Source organism: Astatotilapia calliptera, chromosome 15 (genome assembly GCF_964374335.1).
Source record: "Astatotilapia calliptera chromosome 15, fAstCal68.1, whole genome shotgun sequence".
Taxonomy (NCBI): domain Eukaryota; kingdom Metazoa; phylum Chordata; class Actinopteri; order Cichliformes; family Cichlidae; genus Astatotilapia; species Astatotilapia calliptera.
The window spans coordinates 41,672,194-41,684,735 of NC_137436.1; the positions used below are offsets into that span (position 1 = coordinate 41,672,194).

The 12,542-nt window shown below is 42.9% G+C and overlaps 1 protein-coding gene across 1 annotated transcript in view; it reads right to left on the minus strand.

The window, feature by feature from the left end:
- Positions 1-12,542, minus strand: part of LOC113006687 (cadherin-2-like) — a 103,071-nt gene that overhangs the window by 72,717 nt on the left and 17,812 nt on the right. The window lies entirely within an intron of this gene.

The following is a 12,542-nucleotide window of genomic DNA, read 5'->3' on the forward strand; positions in this document are numbered from 1 at the left end:
GCATACAGGTATAACAGAATAGCTTTAGTGTAGTTGTTGTTTTAAACTTGAGTATGAACTTATACAAAATGCAGCAAGATATTTAAAAAACAGTTTTGTTGATTAAAAAACACTATATCGGATTCATATCGGTATCGGCAGATATCCAAATTTATGATATCGGTATCGGACATAAAAAAGTGGTATCGTGCCATCTCTAGCGTAAACATGCAAACTCTACAGCTAGATGGTGGCACTGAACTCAGGACCCTCTTACTGTGAGGCAACGATGCTAACCACTGCACCACCCTGCAGTGGTTAGCTAGATCACTTCTAGCAAAACCCACCTGCCTTTCTATTCTGAATAGAAGCAGGATACCAGCAGTGGCTTGTATGTCAAACTAATACATTTGTTAACTGTGGTGAACGTCCTTGAGAAAGCTGATGACATGGTGACATGGTGAGATGCTGTGAAGATGGTTTTCTCAGTAAGGACATGTATGAATGTTTTTCCTAAAGCAGCACTCACTGTTCAGGGGCTTCATTTCAAACCTGCAGTGTCCCCATTGCTACGATGTTTTGTCACACATGATATTAAGGTCTCGTTTTCCTGCAGTGCCTGACACACACAACAGGCAACAGTGTGACTGGTTTGCTACTCCTGACTTGCCTTACAGGGACGCTTGGAGTCATATTTAAACAGTGGGCAAGCTTGTGACTTCACCACCACCCTGCAATTACTTAATATAGACCTTTTTGTTTCTAACAAAGAACAATTAACTCTAGACTCCAACTTTGCACACGGCACTGGTACAAGCTCTGTGCATAACAGCAGTGTTTCATATCCTGCAATGAGAATGGGTCTGGTGCTGTGTAGACATACGTTTGAAAATAAACAAAACTCATTTTTTCATATTTTGCTTCTGTGGAGCCAGACTCATTTGTGGAAGTGGTCACAATCAGTAGATTTCCAGGTGTTTTCCTTGGAAATTGGCTGCTTTCCCTCATTTTCAGTCCAGTTCTTGTACCTGACTGTTTTCAGAGGAATGTTTTTCTTCTGCCAAAGATAACACAGCTTGAAAGGAATAAATCAGTATTTTTGCACCAAAAAGGTGAAACCCAACAAACTATGTACAGCAGATAACCAGTATATGAAAGCTGTGTCCATAAGAAAGACTGGCAGCGCCTTTGTTTTTGATCAAAGAAACTGATGTGGATCGAAACAAAAACCCCAGTAATCCCAGTATAACAGTATCGGTTATGGGCCTGCCTCCTCACAGCCGGGGACGTTACTGCACTATTAACATTACTGAAGCCGTGTGGGATCAGCTCGACACAGAACATAACAAAAGGCACCAAACATCCAAAGAAAAGCTTTGAATGTCCTTCAAGAAGCAAACGGACGTATGGATGAAACTGCTGGAAGCTTCCTCTGAGAGTTCAGGCTGTGTGCAGAATGAAGGCGACTTCACCAAACGCTGATTTCAAGCTTGTTCGAACTGTGCAAACTCTGCCGTTGTGCATCTCCATGTATGACTACTTGTGTTTGTATTTTCCTCACAACATCTAAAAACTGTTTTTCTGTCATTTGTCTTTTTTCATTCTTGTTGTTCATAGTCTCTCTGCCCCCCCCCCCCCACCCCACACACACACACACACACACACACACACACACACACACACACACACACACACACAGCTGATTGCAGTAGGTAGCTGCCCCTCACTGAGCCTGGTTTTCCTGCAGGGCCTTTCTGTCCTCTCTGATATTGCAGGTCTTTACCTTACGATACAAACTGCCTTCAGACAGATACAGATATACATTTAAGAAAAAGTGAACTGTTGGTATGATTTTGTAACTTGTTCATGTTCATATGTTCATATGTTCATAACCTACAGGAGTCTTTCTTATTCATCTAACACATTCAGATGCAATTACAATGATCAATTAATTCTTTTCTCTTTGATCAGTAATCGTCAGTAATTTGGCAAAAAAAACGTAAAAGAAATTCCAGGACTCTTAATTCCCCTGGTCAACGATTTTCAGCAAAATTTAAAGCTTAACACCAACTCATCCGGTGAAGCTAGTCTGGCAAGAGAACACAGAAAATAAGAAAAGCTGCACAGACTTTTGGTCATGGGCTGTTGGATCGTGGCAGCACTATAGCAGAGTGCATTTCTTTGAAGAGAAGTCTGGCTTTGTGAAACTGCCACATACTGTTCAGCAACTTTTCTTCCATTTCCACACAGCCCTGCATCAAGAGCAGTGCCAGTTAAAATTCTTCACACAAGGCCATCTATTCCCCGTCAGAGAGAGAAAAAGGGCTGGACGCAGGAGACAGAGAGAGGAACGAAAGAAAGAAGAGAGACGCACACAGACGGCCACGGGGGAATCTGGACTCTCAAAGCCAACGAGACAGTGAAGATCTCTGCTTTTAGATCTGTGCCCGAGCAAACATGAGACTACTACCAATTATCACCTCCTGCACCTGCCAACACACACACACACACACACACACACACACACACACACACACACACACACACACACACACACACACACACACACACACACACACACACACACGTGTGTTGCATGCCTTGTTCCTCCCCACTCTAACAGTGGGACTCTCCTTTCAGCAGGGCTGCTGGGTGTTAATGAACCCATCTCCTCGTGTTAATGAAGCCATTCACAGGTCCTCTCCTGCCCCCCCCCCCTCCATAACCTCCCGACTTTCTCTTTAGACTTAAAAGAGTTTCGTGTGAAATAAAGCTTTAATCTAGCTCAGGAGCAGACATGTGGAGTCATTGTGAGGGCAAACATCTTCTCCCCTCCGTTTTCCTCTGGGCTGCACACACCAAAGGAAAACGCTTCAGGGAAATCTGTGAGGCAGAAACCTGAGAGGGTTCAGGCAGTATGCTATCATGTTATATGATGTAAACGGGATGATAGCTGTGTGTTCTTGCTCTGAATATGATCCTGGGGGAGTAAATGACATAAGTCTAGTTTCTGGAGAAAATCGATTGCAGTGCTGGGAGGGACGGAGAAGCCGAATTCATCACAGAGATAAACGGTGTGACAGCACCTGAGGGCCTGTGTGATGGCTTTTTAAATACAGTCGAGCAGTGGACTTCCTGTTCGGGCTGCTGTCCGAGCACCTCTGCACACTGACGGTTGGTAGGGACCCCGAGCTGTAATAAAAGACTTCATGCATGTAACCTTTTCAGCACTTCAGATTAACAAGAACAGAACACGGTGCATTGTTTCTTTCTACGTTTTCTGTTTTAACTAGATGAATATTTGCAGACTTACTGATTTTCTGTTTCTACTATCTGGTCTCACACGTCTCTGCGGTCTCACAGAGCCTGAATCAATCAGCTCAGCAATTACTGATGAAAATCAGCTGACTGCTGGTTATTGCAGCCCGGCTGCTGCACAGAGCACGCGCCGCCTCACTGTTCAGCTGCCGCCTCACTGTTCAGCTGCCGCCTCACTGTTCAGCTGCCGCCTCACTGTTCAGCTGCCGCCTCACTGTTCAGCTGCCGCCTCACTGTTCAGTCGGCCATCTTCAATAGCATTTTTTCCTTTTGTACACCGTGCAGTTCGTGACATCCACTGTACTTAAAAAGATGCACAATATAAATGTGTGTTACAGCAGCAGGGTTGATCGACCTGAGGAACTAAGATTCATCATTGGCTTGAACCTCTGATACTGAGTTGGACGCAGTGAGCTACGCTATGATTTGCTCCTTGTTCCAAAATGTGAAATCACCTCACTGATGACTGGTGTACGTTCAGTTGCTGGGTCATCACATTGCCCTCCAACCTACACTGTAACCAGCTACAGCTGTTATGTTTCTGTAAGAATGAGCTAAACAGACACATTTTGCATAGTTTAAATCCTCAGATCAGTGATTTCAAATTCCAATTTATAACATGAACCTGAAGACTTTTGTTAAATGAGATGTTAATCACAGATGCAGCATACAAGCAGTGGGCAGTTGCTTCCTGTAAAGAGTGACTGAAGCTTCATTTAGAGATAAGTCTGCTTAACTTTCGTTGCAGCTTCTTTGCAACGAAAGGAAGTTGAGGTGATTCAGGCACCTGACCAGGACGACTCCGACAATATCCAACGGGGATCGAGTGAAGTTTGGGCATCTCTATTTGGATCGACGCCTCAAAATCTTTTTAACACTGCTCTGACGTATTATTATCTTTTAAGACTGTGTGTTTTCCCAGGATTGACCTGGATAAGAAATAATATCTGGTTCTGGTGTGGTTAGTGTAAGGGACCTGGCTAAGAGGAAAACTGCATGAAGCTGCAGCTCCTCCACCTCTGCACTTTGTGCCTCGGTGCATTAGGGCCACACCGGTGACTTTCTGTGTATTTCTGCTTTGTTGGTGCTGAGCAGGTACTGTGCAGTGCTTCATCACTGACAACCCAAAACAGGAATAAGCTCACTTAAGCTGAGGGAAGCAGCAGAGCAGGTGATCATTTTCTGGTGGATGCCACTGCAATCATCGGCTTTCCCATTAGATTTGATGCTTAATACAAAAATCTGAACTAATGAAGCAAAAAACCAATTAAAGCACAAAGTATTAACAGTTTTGTCTGCTTGAAGACAGTGGGTGAACTTAAAATTGGCTTTGATTCTCATGTGTTGCATTAAAAGAACTTCAGCTCTGTTGTCCTCGTCTGTGCAGGGACATTAAAAGCCTGCTCGCTGCTTTTTTCAGGTGATGGAACAAATATTTCTGCTTCATTTTGTTCTCCGTCAGACTCACTGAGGCCTAACTGGACTAAACACAGTGTCCTCACATTTTGGCCCAGACGTCTCTAATCCAGGCTCCAGCTGCTTGCTTTGCTCTTTCATTTCCTCACATTTACGTCCCTGCTGCTCTTACACTCACAACGTCTTACACACTGCATGTGTTTAGGCTTTACTTATTTATATATTTATTTATTTTTTTAAACATATCTTACATTTCTATTCTGTTTGGAGTCATAATCCATAATCCATAATAATCCGTGCTTTGGCTTTCAGACCTCTGCTAAATCAAATCAGGCATTGTTGCGTTTTTTACTGTTGCTCCTTTGTCAGAAAGAAAAACTAAGTTGAGACCTAAAGAAAATAATTACTGCACAATCTGATCGGCTTTGGTCCCTGCAGCTGAAGGCGGAGTGAATATTTGCCCCAAAACAGAGATGCACTCTGAGCTGCACTGTACAAATAAACTGTCATATAAAAGTATTTCACTGTGTGTTTTAGTTTTGTACTGTTCTTCTAGAACATCATTACATTTACATAAATAGGCTGATTTTACATTTCAAATGTGTTAACAGACCTCTCTGCATTGAATCATATCTGTTATTAACCTCTGTCTCTCTTCCACAGCATGTCTTTATCCTGTCTTCCTTCTCTCACCCCAACCAATCACAGCAGATGGCCCCGCCCCTCCCTGAGCCTGGTTCTGCTGGAGGTTTCTTCCTGTTAAAAGGGAGTTTTTCCTTCCCACTGTCACCAAAGTGCTGCTCATAGGGGGTCATATGATTGTTGGGTTTTTCTCTGTATCTATGAAGCGCCTTGAGGCGCCTTTTGTTGTGATTTGGCGCTATATAAATAAAACTGAATTGAATTAAATTAAATTAACGTAAAATCACTGTAAATGTAATAAAACAGAATTGTCTTGTTTGTTAAATGTATCTGTCTGTACATATGCATATTTAGATTGTTAAAATACATTCACAAATGCATCCTGATTTCACAAATATCTGTCCGTTATTTGAAAGATTGTGTATTATGTGTGTACAGCTGATTTTGTTCTTGTCACATATCTAAAACTAAACAGGATGTTAATGAGAAGCACTGCAGACAAATCAGGTTACAGCAGTCGAAGAGAGTTAGTGAGTAAATGTGTTTGTTTTCCACACTAATCGCTTTAAACCGCTGTGGTGGGTTTCAGTTAGAATAATCAATCTTTGTTCTAAGTCATGATATAGTGTAATATACAAATATTAAGCTTCATCATGCTACACTAATATAACAGGATTTACACGCCTAATTTTAATGCTTAATCCAGTTTACATACATGTCAAAGCAACGTATAACCAGCAACGTGTAAGAGTAAACATGAGAAAAAATAAATAAAACTGAAAAAATCCATGGAAAACTGTTTTCCTTCCAAAGTATTACACACACACACACACACACATATATATATGTGTGTGTGTGTGTGTGTGTGTGTGTGTATAGACTCAAACAAATGCGACAGAAAATCAATATTCTGTATTTGATATAAGAATTCAAATAATTAATTAAATATAATAAAACGAATTAGCCACATAGAAAATGTGCACATTCATCAAAGCCTCAGATCAAACACTATAATCAGAGTGGAAGTCTGTAAGTCTGACCCTCAGTCTGAGCTCTTTGTCTGCCCTCAAATTTGACTTTGAATATCTGGAAGATACAGATGTTTATTTCATGTTACCCATGTTGCCATTGTCTATCCACTCTACACATAGTTATCATACTTATCTTTTAGTGCAACCTGGCAACCCACAAACCAATTGAAAGGATGTGGGCAGCTAATCTCAGACACAGCAGCTGTCACACATCAATGGTAAAAGAAAACAGTACAACCAAGGCCTTAGTCTACTGTAATTAAGTGGATATCAGCTGAATTACCTGTTAGAAAATGTATATTATCTTATAAAAAATGTGTTGAATAATGAATGAGACATATACAGAGAACAGAAGGCTGAGGAGTTTGGTTGCAGCCTGTGTCTAAACAACAAGTTTGAATGAGAAAATACGCACCAGTATGTTTTGTATTGTCTGATGAGAGTTTGATGGTTCTGGTTCTTATTTTTAAGATATTAATATCTGACTGGATCATTTCTTTGAAAGAATAAGCAAATGTGTTAATGCAGTTCAGCAAAGATGGATCGATCCAGATTTGGTGCCAAAGATGAGCTCATCCTCAGGGAGAGGCAGGTGGGACGCGTCACACAGCAGAGCCACGGAGAAACAGCACACCATCTGTGAAGCATGGTGCTGGGAATCAGACTGGCTTTGCTGCCTCGGGGACTGGGCAGCTTGAAGTCAACTCAACTATGAATTCTAAAGATAATGTGAGGCCATCTGTCTGAAAGCTGATCTTTAATCAGAGGTGGATGTAAGCGCACTAACAAATCCACTCAGGAGTGGTTGAAAAAGAAGGAATGGTCTGGTTAAAGCTTTCATTTGATGTGCGGAGACTTTAGAAACTGGAAGAACATAAAAAAGCCTCAAACATGCAGCTGAACAGCTACGTGAAACGCCTACTGCAGGTGATCTCAGCTAAAAGGTGACAGAGAGACAAAGACTGCTCCTGACTCCAAGCATCGCAGCTACTCCTCTATTTATATTTACTGAAACTGTGGTAAGATCATGGAAGAGCTCAGTGTTGTACATGTAAACTATCTTTATCTGCAGGCACTGCGTTCAAATATTGGAAAAAGATCATTACTTTTTCATTTGACTGTATGTCATCACATGACCCAGCCAGAACCCCCTCAGTGAGCACAAGCATTCCCCGCATTTTGCTCCACATCCCAGGGAAGAGTCAAAAAGAAATCTCAGGGCCTACGAGATGGCACACGACAGGAAAACAGGGAAACACCAAATGATGCTGTAATCTTTGCTGCCACAACAATCATGTGAACATAAAGAAGACACGCCTGCTGCTCACCTGTGGCAGCGTCTGCCTCACAGTCATTAAAGTCCACCTACACGCGTGTGACGTACGGCACGTAACCGACGGACCAGACTCAGCCCAGACGAGCTCTGCAGATCATCTCATCCAAAAACAGATCATTTCTTCAGGGCATATAAACATACAAACGTGCATTTAGACGTCTCCGCCTCCTTGTGCTCCTGTCTTTATGTTTTTTGGAAACTGTTTTTATGCTTAGAACTATAGTTAAGCTTTAATTGCTGGTTATGAGTCACAATTTATAGTTTCCCCTGAGACTGAAGGTTTACTATAAACATGCGAGTTCGTGGAAGTAAACTGGAAGCCAGGATTAAGGCGTCGGGCTGCTACCTCACAAAGACAGCACATGCACATTATAGACTCACAGCTAATCCACACGGGACAGCTGTCACCCTGCGCTCGCTGCTCTGACCGACACACGCTAACATACAGGGACAAACGATGCTGCTGAGGCCTGTTTCCAGCCATATAGCACACAGTTGGATTATGAATGGAACAAAAGCTGACTTTGAAATTGCATCATCTTGAAATCAGCAGCACCCCCTCCCCATCCCTCTTCATCGGGAGAAATCCCATAATCCTCCCTGAGCCTTCGCTCAGAGATGCACCACACCCCGCTGCTCTGGACTCCACGACCAAACATTTGTGTATTTGATACTTAAAGCACTAAAACCTCCACCAGGAAGACACGTCACAGCAGTCCGTCCCGTCGAATCAAACCAGCGTCTGGCTTTGGTGTTGGCGTCGGGTGGACGTCTCGCGTTTCAGTCCAGCTGTTAACGTTGGAGCTGACACACACCGTAGGCCTGAAAAACCTCCCGTTGGAGCAGGTATTGATTTTACAACCAATAAAGGAGGTGGAAACATGGCCCCAGAAGCATGCAGTGCATTTGTGTTGATTTATGACCTTTGTCTTCACTTCTTACACCTATGATTTGATCCACTCCACAGATGTAGAGAAAGCGATGCACGAGTTTCTTCTTTGTTTCTAGATTAGCGTGGCAATGAAATGTGTGCTGCCGTTTATGTAATGTGGTGGATTTCTGCACCTTCCCTTTAAAGCTCACCCATTCAGCAGCTGACAGCCTCCATGAGCCTGGTCTCTTCATTGTGTTAAACTGAAGATGCTAGAGGCTGCAGAGTTCTTCTTTCCTGGTGTTTGCTCACAGGCCATGGCCCAATCCTTCATGTTCTTCCTCGTGTATATTTTACCTGACAATAAAACGCCACCTGAGACACTCAGTAACGAAAACAATACGTTGAACTGAAAATCTGACAAATCTGTGTGTTACTTTACTGACAAACTGGCAAATCCGTGACGTGCAGCCTCTCTGTGCTCAGCGACACCAGAGAAAAGGAAGATTTGGATGCTAAAAAATGGAGACTTGAGAGTCGGTTTATCCATGTAATGCACTCAGCAGTGGAGCCTCCTGCTACACCGGTTATTTTACACTCAAACTCAGCAGGGAGAAAGAGAAGCTGCAGCTCGTGTCCTTACAGCCCTCCCCACAGCGAGAGGGACGGGCTGGGTGGGCCCACTCTCTCGCCGTGCACCAGTCTCCCTGATCTCCCGCTGACAGATTGCTACCCAGAGGGGCTGCAGACCTCTCCTTCCCTCCCTGGTTAGACAGGACGAGGAGGAGGAGCTGCACATTACAGTCGTACTCGTACTGTGTTCACTGCTCTGCCTCTAACGCCACAGGGAAGGAGATGCTGGAGGAAATTCCCACATAGGAAGGTGCAATAATGACAACAATGACACAGAGCGTCTTCTCTTCGTATATACAGAGCTTCAAACTGATGCAGAAAGAAACAACAACACGATAAAGAAAAGAAAAAACAACTTTCAAATTTCAGTGTTTTTCAGATTTTTTTAAACCATTATTTGTATTTCCGGTGCAGACTGAATCTCCTAACAAAATATCCTAATAATTCTAGAAGGATTAATAGAGCTATTCAGGTCGTCCGGTATTTATTTCATATCGCAGAGAAAACGCCATCTCTTTATCCAGCGTGCCGTCTGATTCTGACGATTATTGTGCTTCGTGTGCGCGCTGTGCAGTCATACAGGATGTCTGAGCTTGTTTACTTGTAATGAACATCAGAGATAATGATCCTCACAAAGTCACACTGAAGCTAAAAATACGCACTTCCTGTCTGCCTGCATCTGTCTGAGGTACGACTTAAAGAAAAACTACAGTTTCCCGACACAAACTGCATAATTGGGTCCACGGTGCATTGAAGTACTTTCAAGTACTCACTTCCTCTGTGACCCACCAGCCTGTCCCTGCACTGTGCCTCCCTCTCAAACAGACTACAAGAAGAGCTCGGATGAGGGACAGCAGCCGAGACGGCTTCGAGCTCCAGCAGCCCCACTGGTGACCGTTACACCAACCTGGCAACACAAAGTCCTGCCCCTCCCAGGCAGACTCTATCGGCTCAAGAGGCGGTGATGTCTAAAAGGTTTTGCCTTCAGACAGCCCGATCAGTCAAAGCGTTACACATTTGTGTTGATTTTTTTATCCATCAGTTGTTTGTCCTACGGCTCCACTTGGAATAGCTGCTGCCTCCAGCAGGCTCCCACTCTGTAAACACCGAGTACTGGAGAACATTTTAAAGGCAGTTTTACGTATACTTGCGTAATAAATGAGCAAACACACAACTTTGGCTTCAAAAACGGTAGTTTTACCCGGTAACACAGCGCAGACCTCCCTCAAAAGTTCAACGAGGGATTAAAGGAGAGAATATTAGGCTGGCATAACAAAAGCAAAGGCACATGATGTTATGGTGTGAACACACACACACACACACACACACACACACACAGGACAGCCCGTCCCTGCTGGGAGGCTGTTTTGTGGAGAGCCGCAGGAAGCTGTCGCCCCAGATTAAAGAAAAGCGCCGTCTCAGCCGCTCCCACCAGCGTCCCGTACAGCATGTGAAAACACTGCTAACACTTTTGTAGCTGTCTAAATATGACATGGCAACCCCACAGACATGCAGTCCAAAGCCAAGCATGGGGAAGCTTCGGCTCATGCTCCAACATTCGTGCCCTTACAGACGAATCGCTATCAGGACAGAAACGCCGTGAACGTCTACAAACTCCAGTCTGAGCTCCCGAGAACGGTCAGAGCAGTTTCTGTCAACACATCTTGATACTTGACTCAAAGCTTTGGATACCGAGGTTCAGGTCACCAACTAATACATCGTATTATGACTTTTAAACAAAAAAAAGTTTAACGAATTTTAAATATACCTGATATAGATCGGTCATACTGGTCAACTCATTTGGCAAACTTGCTGGTATGAATATACTAAATCTGCACATGGAAGGAAGTCGTTTTTCTAACTGGTGCTGCCTTTGTTTTACAGTTTTTTACAGCCACTAGGACACATGTCCCAATACTTAGGTCACTTTTGCAAAACTGTTCACACAATCCTCCTAACTGACCTTCAGCTTGGCAAAGCAGTTCATTTCACATTCAAAATGCACTACAACTACCAAAACACTTCATTCAGGTCTCAAATAAACTCATTCTTCCAGAACACTAGCAAAGGTTGACAGCCGACAAACACACTTTGTCACCCACAAAACAATGACCTAAAAACACTAACAACATGTTACACAGTGTTTTCTTGTGTAAAACAAGGACACATCTCTGTTTATAATTTCAATATATGTTACTGGAATGAATCAGACATCATGCAGAATTCGTTAATATTTGTTTCTGTATTTTTATTTTTCTGCACTAAGTAATCCCAAAATACAAGAATTTGTATACACACCATCCACTGATACACATACAATAGTAATGCTAATCTACTCGGTCTTCTCCATTTCTGGCTGGGTCCATGTTTACATCACAAAAAAACCTGTTCAGCAGTCGTCTCCTTTTGTAATGAAATTGAAGGAGTAACACCTGTGTAGATGTTCATCTACAATGAGAATCAGCTGTGGCTGGTTAAACTGCATTGTTAGATTTAAAATGTGTTTCAATAAAATATTGCTGTTGCATTTTGCTGTCTTTTTAAGTTTTGCATTGTGTTATTGTTTTGGCCATAAGTTTAACAGTTTTGAAAACAGTATGTAAGCACATGCAAAATGTCCTGTACGTACAAAGATTTTTGGCAGTTGTTGTGTCTGAGTGAGAAGATGATTCATGAAATTTGAGAGATGTAGTCATTGAATGCATTTTGTGCCAAAACAATGATAACTGGTCCTCAGTTTAGCCCACATAGACTTCTGTTGTGCTCACTGTGTGAGGAGTTTTGCAAACGTGACCTAAGTATTGAGAAATGTGTCCTAGCGTCTGTAAAAAACTGTAACTGATCACACATGAGTGAAAAAATGATTTTTTTATCTGCATTAATAACATGAAAGAAGCGTCCAAAGCTTTACTGGTCACACGTGAGGCTCGGCTGGACGAGAAAATACAAACAGAACAACAAACACTGAGGTGCAGAACCAAGATCCACATGCAGGAAACACTGTGGGTGTTTTTCATCTGTGTGTGTGTGTGTGTGTGTGTGTGTGTGTGTGTGTGTGTGTGTGTGTGTGTGTGTGTGTGTGTGTGTGTGTGTGTGTGTGAGACGTGTTTCTACAGTTTATGGACACAGTGGCTGGAATGATGGCAGCAGACTCCTAATAGACCATGACAGATCCTACTGATTACATTAGCCCACTATTAGACAGAAACATGTTCACTTGTTCTCAGTACATCACACACACACACACACACACACACACACACACACACACACACACACACACACACCTTACAGAGACAGACCTGCAGACACACTC